At 39.2% G+C, this 10678-nt stretch overlaps 1 protein-coding gene and 1 long non-coding RNA gene across 32 annotated transcripts in view; one reads left to right on the top strand and one right to left on the bottom strand.

Annotated features, from left to right (window-relative positions):
* The window catches only part of LOC126744854 (ATP-sensitive inward rectifier potassium channel 12-like), a 98326-nt gene that overhangs the window by 34672 nt on the left and 52976 nt on the right, over nt 1-10678 (bottom strand). The window lies entirely within an intron of this gene.
* The window catches only part of LOC126744856 (uncharacterized), a 31483-nt gene continuing 20877 nt past the window's right edge, over nt 73-10678 (top strand). For 13 of the 29 annotated variants that reach the window (XR_007663351.1, XR_007663348.1, XR_007663332.1 and 10 more), the window contains exons 1-3: nt 5829-6413; nt 6920-7148; nt 10185-10461. This is a non-coding gene — a long non-coding RNA (uncharacterized LOC126744856). The other 16 variants (XR_007663338.1, XR_007663333.1, XR_007663339.1 and 13 more) reach the window with 16 other exon arrangements.

The raw sequence follows: 10678 nt of genomic DNA, 5'->3' as shown, positions 1-10678 counted from the left end.
TACACATCTCGTGAGAGTGTTCAAATTTTAAAAAAATCAATTTTTGGTGAAAAATTCGATACGGGGGGGTATACCCTGAAAATGAAAAATCTCAAACTTTGGAGGTCCATATCTCGGCTTCTATGGGAGCTATCGGGAAAATTCCAACGGTTTTGTCTTAGTTTCGTCCTTGTGAATCCAACGAGGGCATCCGCAAGGTCGTAGCTCCCATATTAGCTGAGATCTGGCATTTTTGTGGCCCATTTTTGGGCTCAAAAACAGGGTCGAAAATTGACTTTTTTCCGAATTTTCAAAGTGCTATAATTCCACCTGTTCTGGTCGAATTCTGTTATAATCCGGTGTTTTCGTAATGTGGGTGATGGGAATAAGCCGCTGATAGAGGTTTCTATAGCTATTTTCGGATTTAAAGAAAATCGATTTTTCGCATTTTCAAAGTGCTATAATTCCCTTAGTTTTTCTCGAAACTCATTATAACCCGGTGTTTTCGTGTTGTAGGTGATGGGAACAAGCCGCTGGTATAGTTAGTTCAAATTTAAAAAAAATCAATTTTTGGTGAAAAATTCGATACGGGGGGGTATACCCTGAAAATGAAAAATCTCAAACTTTGGAGGTCCATATCTCGGCTTCTATGGGCCCTATCGGGAAAATTCCAACGGTTTTGACTTAGTTTCGTCGTCCTGAATCCAACGAGACCATCCGCAAGGTCGTAGCTCCCATATTAGCTGAGATCTGGCATTTTTGTGGCCCATTTTTGGGCTCAAAAACGGGGTCGAAAATTGACTTTTTTCCGAATTTTCAAAGTGCTATAATTCCACCTGTTCTGGTCGAATTCTGTTATAATCCGGTGTTTTCGTAATGTGGGTGATGGGAATAAGCCGCTGATAGAGGTTTCTATAGCTATTTTCGGGTATAAAGAAAATCGATTTTTCGCATCTTCAAAGTGCTATAATTCCCTTAGTTTTTCTCAAAACTCATTATAACCCGGTGTTTTCGTGTTGTAGGTGATGGGAACAAGCCTCTGGTATAGTTAGTTCAAATTTTAAAAAAATCAATTTTTGGTGAAAAATTCGATACGGGGGGGTATACCCTGAAAATGAAAAATCTCAAACTTTGGAGGTCCATATCTCGGCTTCTATGGGAGCTATCGGGAAAATTTTAACGGTTTTGTCTTAGTTTCGTCCTTGTGAATCCAACGAGGGCATCCGCAAGGTCGTAGCTCCCATATTAGCTGAGATCTGGCATTTTTGTGGCCCATTTTTGGGCTCAAAAACGGGGTCGAAAATTGACTTTTTCCGAATTTTCAAAGTGCTATAATTCCACCTGTTCTGGTCGAATTCTGTTATAATCCGGTGTTTTCGTAATGTGGGTGATGGGAATAAGCCGCTGATAGAGGTTTCTATAGCTATTTTCGGGTTTAAAGAAAATCGATTTTTCGCATTTTCAAAGTGCTATAATTCCCTTAGTTTTTCTCGAAACTCATTATAACCCGGTGTTTTTGTGTTGTAGGTGATGGGAACAAGCCGCTGGTATAGTTAATTCAAATTCGAAAAAAATCAATTTTTGGTGAAAAATTCGATACGGGGGGGTATACCCTGAAAATGAAAAATCTCAAACTTTGGAGGTCCATATCTCGGCTTCTATGGGCCCTATCGGGAAAATTCCAACGGTTTTGACTTAGTTTCGTCGTCCTGAATCCAACGAGACCATCCGCAAGGTCGTAGCTCCCATATTAGCTGAGATCTGGCATTTTTGTGGCCCATTTTTGGGCTCAAAAACGGGGTCGAAAATTGACTTTTTTCCGAATTTTCAAAGTGCTATAATTCCACCTGTTCTGGTCGAATTCTGTTATAATCCGGTGTTTTCGTAATGTGGGTGATGGGAATAAGCCGCTGATAGAGGTTTCTATAGCTATTTTCGGGTTTAAAGAAAATCGATTTTTCGCATTTTCAAAGTGCTATAATTCCCTTAGTTTTTCTCAAAACTCATTATAACCCGGTGTTTTCGTGTTGTAGGTGATGGGAACAAGCCTCTGGTATAGTTAGTTCAAATTTAAAAAAAATCAATTTTTGGTGAAAAATTTGATACGGGGGGGTATACCCTGAAAATGAAAAATCTCAAACTTTGGAGGTCCATATCTCGGCTTCTATGGGAGCTATCGGGAAAATTTTAACGGTTTTGTCTTAGTTTCGTCCTTGTGAATCCAACGAGGGCATCCGCAAGGTCGTAGCTCCCATATTAGCTGAGATCTGGCATTTTTGTGGCCCATTTTTGGGCTCAAAAACGGGGTCGAAAATTGACTTTTTTCCGAATTTTCAAAGTGCTATAATTCCACCTGTTCTGGGGCCGTATTTTCGAAACCATGCGAGAATCTTCGAATGCGAACAAAGTCGAGCGGCAAAATTCGCACACGAATTAAAAAGTGCATTTTTGAACAGCATTCGATATTTCATTCGCATGCGAACATGAAATGTAGTGGCAACGTAGCAAAGTCGAGTGCTATTGGAGGCCGTGTCAACCGGGATGAAGACGATAACGATTTTTTAACCTAACCTAAAATTTAAGTTTAAAAACATCAAGGAATTTTGAGGTTTTTTCATGGCGTTTCTTGGGTTTTTGCGAATTGACTTTTTTTTAATGAATTCAAAAAATAAAAAATATTGCGGTTTTGTGTCGAGTGAGCGAAAGAAAGAACTAATTTCATTTATGGAAGAGCACCCGGAATTAAAGTCGGGCAATTTCACCCAAAATTTTTCGGCTAAAACTGCACAAGCCTTATATAAAACTAGTGGATAGATTACACAGTCTCAGGAGACTGTGTAATATAACGATCACATCATCGTAATATGCTTAATCATTCTATCGTAATAGGCTTGCTTAATTTATATAATTTATTAAATTAAACATCTGCATACATTTCACATGGGTCAAGAAATGAAGAGTACATCCTATTCCTTCTATCTGCCAGAGTTTTAGTCTCTTTCAGTGCATCGACCACGTTTCTTTGCACAAGATTGTTTAATCTTGCCATTTGATTATTGCTATTTTTTTTCAATAAACAATAAAAAAACACTACGAAAATACTTAACCAACTCACAAATTAAAAAAAAAAACAAAGCTAGTTTAAAATCAAAACAAGACGAAGTGGCAGAATCGCACACGAACTTGAAATTCGAATGGTATATACCCATTCGATCCACCGCATGCGAAAAAGTTCGCATACGAAGCGGTCGAAAATACGAATATCGATTTTTCGTGCAAAATCCTCTAATTTCGTATGCGAATCAAAGTCGAATGGTTTCAAAAATACGGCCCCTGGTCGAATTCTGTTATAATCCGGTGTTTTCGTAATGTGGGTGATGGGAATAAGCCGCTGATAGAGGTTTCTATAGCTATTTTCGGGTATAAAGAAAATCGATTTTTCGCATCTTCAAAGTGCTATAATTCCCTTAGTTTTTCTCAAAACTCATTATAACCCGGTGTTTTCGTGTTGTAGGTGATGGGAACAAGCCTCTGGTATAGTTAGTTCAAATTTTAAAAAAATCAATTTTTGGTGAAAAATTCGATACGGGGGGGTATACCCTGAAAATGAAAAATCTCAAACTTTGGAGGTCCATATCTCGGCTTCTATGGGAGCTATCGGGAAAATTTTAACGGTTTTGTCTTAGTTTCGTCCTTGTGAATCCAACGAGGGCATCCGCAAGGTCGTAGCTCCCATATTAGCTGAGATCTGGCATTTTTGTGGCCCATTTTTGGGCTCAAAAACGGGGTCGAAAATTGACTTTTTTCCGAATTTTCAAAGTGCTATAATTCCACCTGTTCTGGTCGAATTCTGTTATAATCCGGTGTTTTCGTAATGTGGGTGATGGGAATAAGCCGCTGATAGAGGTTTCTATAGCTATTTTCGGGTTTAAAGAAAATCGATTTTTCGCATTTTCAAAGTGCTATAATTCCCTTAGTTTTTCTCGAAACTCATTATAACCCGGTGTTTTCGTGTTGTAGGTGATGGGAACAAGCCGCTGGTATAGTTAATTCAAATTCGAAAAAAATCAATTTTTGGTGAAAAATTCGATACGGGGGGGTATACCCTGAAAATGAAAAATCTCAAACTTTGGAGGTCCATATCTCGGCTTCTATGGGCCCTATCGGGAAAATTCCAACGGTTTTGACTTAGTTTCGTCGTCCTGAATCCAACGAGACCATCCGCAAGGTCGTAGCTCCCATATTAGCTGAGATCTGGCATTTTTGTGGCCCATTTTTGGGCTCAAAAACGGGGTCGAAATTGACTTTTTTCCGAATTTTCAAAGTGCTATAATTCCACCTGTTCTGGTCAAATTCTGTTATAATCCGGTGTTTTCGTAATGTGGGTGATGGGAATAAGCCGCTGATAGAGGTTTCTATAGCTATTTTCGGATTTAAAGAAAATCGATTTTTCGCATTTTCAAAGTGCTATAATTCCCTTAGTTTTTCTCGAAACTCATTATAACCCGGTGTTTTCGTGTTGTAGGTGATGGGAACAAGCCGCTGGTATAGTTAGTTCAAATTTAAAAAAAATCAATTTTTGGTGAAAAATTCGATACGGGGGGGTATACCCTGAAAATGAAAAAATCTCAAACTTTGGAGGTCCATATCTCGGCTTCTATGGGCCCTATCGGGAAAATTCCAACGGTTTTGACTTAGTTTCGTCGTCCTGAATCCAACGAGACCATCCGCAAGGTCGTAGCTCCCATATTAGCTGAGATCTGGCATTTTTGTGGCCCATTTTTGGGCTCAAAAACGGGGTCGAAAATTGACTTTTTTCCGAATTTTCAAAGTGCTATAATTCCACCTGTTCTGGTCGAATTCTGTTATAATCCGGTGTTTTCGTAATGTGGGTGATGGGAATAAGCCGCTGATAGAGGTTTCTATAGCTATTTTCGGGTATAAAGAAAATCGATTTTTCGCATCTTCAAAGTGCTATAATTCCCTTAGTTTTTCTCAAAACTCATTATAACCCGGTGTTTTCGTGTTGTAGGTGATGGGAACAAGCCTCTGGTATAGTTAGTTCAAATTTTAAAAAATCAATTTTTGGTGAAAAATTCGATACGGGGGGGTATACCCTGAAAATGAAAAATCTCAAACTTTGGAGGTCCATATCTCGGCTTCTATGGGAGCTATCGGGAAAATTCCAACGGTTTTGTCTTAGTTTCGTCCTTGTGAATCCAACGAGGGCATCCGCAAGGTCGTAGCTCCCATATTAGCTGAGATCTGGCATTTTTGTGGCCCATTTTTGGGCTCAAAACGGGGTCGAAAATTGACTTTTTTCCGAATTTTCAAAGTGCTATAATTCCACCTGTTCTGGTCAAATTCTGTTATAATCCGGTGTTTTCGTAATGTGGGTGATGGGAATAAGCCGCTGATAGAGGTTTCTATAGCTATTTTCGGGTTTAAAGAAAATCGATTTTTCGCATTTTCAAAGTGCTATAATTCCCTTAGTTTTTCTCGAAACTCATTATAACCCGGTGTTTTCGTGTTGTAGGTGATGGGAACAAGCCGCTGGTATAGTTAATTCAAATTCGAAAAAAATCAATTTTTGGTGAAAAATTCGATACGGGGGGGTATACCCTGAAAATGAAAAATCTCAAACTTTGGAGGTCCATATCTCGGCTTCTATGGGCCCTATCGGGAAAATTCCAACGGTTTTGACTTAGTTTCGTCGTCCTGAATCCAACGAGACCATCCGCAAGGTCGTAGCTCCCATATTAGCTGAGATCTGGCATTTTTGTGGCCCATTTTTGGGCTCAAAAACGGGGTCGAAAATTGACTTTTTTCCGAATTTTCAAAGTGCTATAATTCCACCTGTTCTGGTCAAATTCTGTTATAATCCGGTGTTTTCGTAATGTGGGTGATGGGAATAAGCCGCTGATAGAGGTTTCTATAGCTATTTTCGGATTTAAAGAAAATCGATTTTTCGCATTTTCAAAGTGCTATAATTCCCTTAGTTTTTCTCGAAACTCATTATAACCCGGTGTTTTCGTGTTGTAGGTGATGGGAACAAGCCGCTGGTATAGTTAGTTCAAATTTAAAAAAAATCAATTTTTGGTGAAAAATTCGATACGGGGGGGTATACCCTGAAAATGAAAAATCTCAAACTTTGGAGGTCCATATCTCGGCTTCTATGGGCCCTATCGGGAAAATTCCAACGGTTTTGACTTAGTTTCGTCGTCCTGAATCCAACGAGACCATCCGCAAGGTCGTAGCTCCCATATTAGCTGAGATCTGGCATTTTTGTGGCCCATTTTTGGGCTCAAAAACAGGGTCGAAAATTGACTTTTTTCCGAATTTTCAAAGTGCTATAATTCCACCTGTTCTGGTCGAATTCTGTTATAATCCGGTGTTTTCGTAATGTGGGTGATGGGAATAAGCCGCTGATAGAGGTTTCTATAGCTATTTTCGGGTATAAAGAAAATCGATTTTTCGCATCTTCAAAGTGCTATAATTCCCTTAGTTTTTCTCGAAACTCATTATAACCCGGTGTTTTCGTGTTGTAGGTGATGGGAACAAGCCGCTGGTATAGTTAGTTCAAATTTAAAAAAAATCAATTTTTGGTGAAAAATTCGATACGGGGGGGTATACCCTGAAAATGAAAAATCTCAAACTTTGGAGGTCTATATCTCGGCTTCTATGGGAGCTATCGGGAAAATTCCAACGGTTTTGTCTTAGTTTCGTCCTTGTGAATCCAACGAGGGCATCCGCAAGGTCGTAGCTCCCATATTAGCTGAGATCTGGCATTTTTGTGGCCCATTTTTGGGCTCAAAAACGGGGTCGAAAATTGACTTTTTTTCGAATTTTCAAAGTGCTATAATTCCACCTGTTCTGGTCGAATTCTGTTATAATCCGGTGTTTTCGTAATATGGGTGATGGGAATAAGCCGCTGATAGAGGTTTCTATAGCTATTTTCGGGTATAAAGAAAATCGATTTTTCGCATATTCAAAGTGCTATAATTCCCTTAGTTTTTCTCAAAACTCATTATAACCCGGTGTTTTCGTGTTGTAGGTGATGGGAACAAGCCTCTGGTATAGTTAGTTCAAATTTAAAAAAAATCAATTTTTGGTGAAAAATTCGATACGGGGGGGTATACCCTGAAAATGAAAAATCTCAAACTTTGGAGGTCCATATCTCGGCTTCTATGGGAGCTATCGGGAAAATTTTAACGGTTTTGTCTTAGTTTCGTCCTTGTGAATCCAACGAGGGCATCCGCAAGGTCGTAGCTCCCATATTAGCTGAGATCTGGCATTTTTGTGGCCCATTTTTGGGCTCAAAAACGGGGTCGAAAATTGACTTTTTTCCGAATTTTCAAAGTGCTATAATTCCACCTGTTCTGGTCGAATTCTGTTATAATCCGGTGTTTTCGTAATGTGGGTGATGGGAATAAGCCGCTGATAGAGGTTTCTATAGCTATTTTCGGGTATAAAGAAAATCGATTTTTCGCATCTTCAAAGTGCTATAATTCCCTTAGTTTTTCTCAAAACTCATTATAACCCGGTGTTTTCGTGTTGTAGGTGATGGGAACAAGCCTCTGGTATAGTTAGTTCAAATTTTTAAAAAATCAATTTTTGGTGAAAAATTCGATACGGGGGGGTATACCCTGAAAATGAAAAATCTCAAACTTTGGAGGTCCATATCTCGGCTTCTATGGGAGCTATCGGGAAAATTTTAACGGTTTTGTCTTAGTTTCATCGTCCTGAATCCAACGAGACCATCCGCAAGGTCGTAGCTCCCATATTAGCTGAGATCTGGCATTTTTGTGGCCCATTTTTGGGCTCAAAAACGGGGTCGAAAATTGACTTTTTTCCGAATTTTCAAAGTGCTATAATTCCACCTGTTCTGGTCAAATTCTGTTATAATCCGGTGTTTTCGTAATGTGGGTGATGGGAATAAGCCGCTGATAGAGGTTTCTATAGCTATTTTCGGATTTAAAGAAAATCGATTTTTCGCATTTTCAAAGTGCTATAATTCCCTTAGTTTTTCTCGAAACTCATTATAACCCGGTGTTTTCGTGTTGTAGGTGATGGGAACAAGCCGCTGGTATAGTTAGTTCAAATTTAAAAAAAATCAATTTTTGGTGAAAAATTCGATACGGGGGGGTATACCCTGAAAATGAAAAATCTCAAACTTTGGAGGTCCATATCTCGGCTTCTATGGGCCCTATCGGGAAAATTCCAACGGTTTTGACTTAGTTTCGTCGTCCTGAATCCAACGAGACCATCCGCAAGGTCGTAGCTCCCATATTAGCTGAGATCTGGCATTTTTGTGGCCCATTTTTGGGCTCAAAAACGGGGTCGAAAATTGACTTTTTTCCGAATTTTCAAAGTGCTATAATTCCACCTGTTCTGGTCGAATTCTGTTATAATCCGGTGTTTTCGTAATGTGGGTGATGGGAATAAGCCGCTGATAGAGGTTTCTATAGCTATTTTCGGGTATAAAGAAAATCGATTTTTCGCATCTTCAAAGTGCTATAATTCCCTTAGTTTTTCTCAAAACTCATTATAACCCGGTGTTTTCGTGTTGTAGGTGATGGGAACAAGCCTCTGGTATAGTTAGTTCAAATTTTAAAAAAATCAATTTTTGGTGAAAAATTCGATACGGGGGGGTATACCCTGAAAATGAAAAATCTCAAACTTTGGAGGTCCATATCTCGGCTTCTATGGGAGCTATCGGGAAAATTCCAACGGTTTTGTCTTAGTTTCGTCCTTGTGAATCCAACGAGGGCATCCGCAAGGTCGTAGCTCCCATATTAGCTGAGATCTGGCATTTTTGTGGCCCATTTTTGGGCTCAAAAACAGGGTCGAAAATTGACTTTTTTCCGAATTTTCAAAGTGCTATAATTCCACCTGTTCTGGTCGAATTCTGTTATAATCCGGTGTTTTCGTAATGTGGGTGATGGGAATAAGCCGCTGATAGAGGTTTCTATAGCTATTTTCGGATTTAAAGAAAATCGATTTTTCGCATTTTCAAAGTGCTATAATTCCCTTAGTTTTTCTCGAAACTCATTATAACCCGGTGTTTTCGTGTTGTAGGTGATGGGAACAAGCCGCTGGTATAGTTAGTTCAAATTTAAAAAAAATCAATTTTTGGTGAAAAATTCGATACGGGGGGGTATACCCTGAAAATGAAAAATCTCAAACTTTGGAGGTCCATATCTCGGCTTCTATGGGCCCTATCGGGAAAATTCCAACGGTTTTGACTTAGTTTCGTCGTCCTGAATCCAACGAGACCATCCGCAAGGTCGTAGCTCCCATATTAGCTGAGATCTGGCATTTTTGTGGCCCATTTTTGGGCTCAAAAACGGGGTCGAAAATTGACTTTTTTCCGAATTTTCAAAGTGCTATAATTCCACCTGTTCTGGTCGAATTCTGTTATAATCCGGTGTTTTCGTAATGTGGGTGATGGGAATAAGCCGCTGATAGAGGTTTCTATAGCTATTTTCGGGTATAAAGAAAATCGATTTTTCGCATCTTCAAAGTGCTATAATTCCCTTAGTTTTTCTCAAAACTCATTATAACCCGGTGTTTTCGTGTTGTAGGTGATGGGAACAAGCCTCTGGTATAGTTAGTTCAAATTTTAAAAAAATCAATTTTTGGTGAAAAATTCGATACGGGGGGGTATACCCTGAAAATGAAAAATCTCAAACTTTGGAGGTCCATATCTCGGCTTCTATGGGAGCTATCGGGAAAATTTTAACGGTTTTGTCTTAGTTTCGTCCTTGTGAATCCAACGAGGGCATCCGCAAGGTCGTAGCTCCCATATTAGCTGAGATCTGGCATTTTTGTGGCCCATTTTTGGGCTCAAAAACGGGGTCGAAAATTGACTTTTTTCCGAATTTTCAAAGTGCTATAATTCCACCTGTTCTGGTCGAATTCTGTTATAATCCGGTGTTTTCGTAATGTGGGTGATGGGAATAAGCCGCTGATAGAGGTTTCTATAGCTATTTTCGGGTTTAAAGAAAATCGATTTTTCGCATTTTCAAAGTGCTATAATTCCCTTAGTTTTTCTCGAAACTCATTATAACCCGGTGTTTTTGTGTTGTAGGTGATGGGAACAAGCCGCTGGTATAGTTAATTCAAATTCGAAAAAAATCAATTTTTGGTGAAAAATTCGATACGGGGGGGTATACCCTGAAAATGAAAAATCTCAAACTTTGGAGGTCCATATCTCGGCTTCTATGGGCCCTATCGGGAAAATTCCAACGGTTTTGACTTAGTTTCGTCGTCCTGAATCCAACGAGACCATCCGCAAGGTCGTAGCTCCCATATTAGCTGAGATCTGGCATTTTTGTGGCCCATTTTTGGGCTCAAAAACGGGGTCGAAAATTGACTTTTTTCCGAATTTTCAAAGTGCTATAATTCCACCTGTTCTGGTCGAATTCTGTTATAATCCGGTGTTTTCGTAATGTGGGTGATGGGAATAAGCCGCTGATAGAGGTTTCTATAGCTATTTTCGGGTTTAAAGAAAATCGATTTTTCGCATTTTCAAAGTGCTATAATTCCCTTAGTTTTTCTCAAAACTCATTATAACCCGGTGTTTTCGTGTTGTAGGTGATGGGAACAAGCCTCTGGTATAGTTAGTTCAAATTTAAAAAAAATCAATTTTTGGTGAAAAATTTGATACGGGGGGGTATACCCTGAAAATGAAAAATCT

Source organism: Anthonomus grandis, chromosome 15 (assembly GCF_022605725.1).
Source record: "Anthonomus grandis grandis chromosome 15, icAntGran1.3, whole genome shotgun sequence".
Taxonomy (NCBI): domain Eukaryota; kingdom Metazoa; phylum Arthropoda; class Insecta; order Coleoptera; family Curculionidae; genus Anthonomus; species Anthonomus grandis.
The sequence above is the reverse complement of the archived record's forward strand: the minus strand, read 5'-3'. Positions and strand labels throughout refer to the sequence as shown.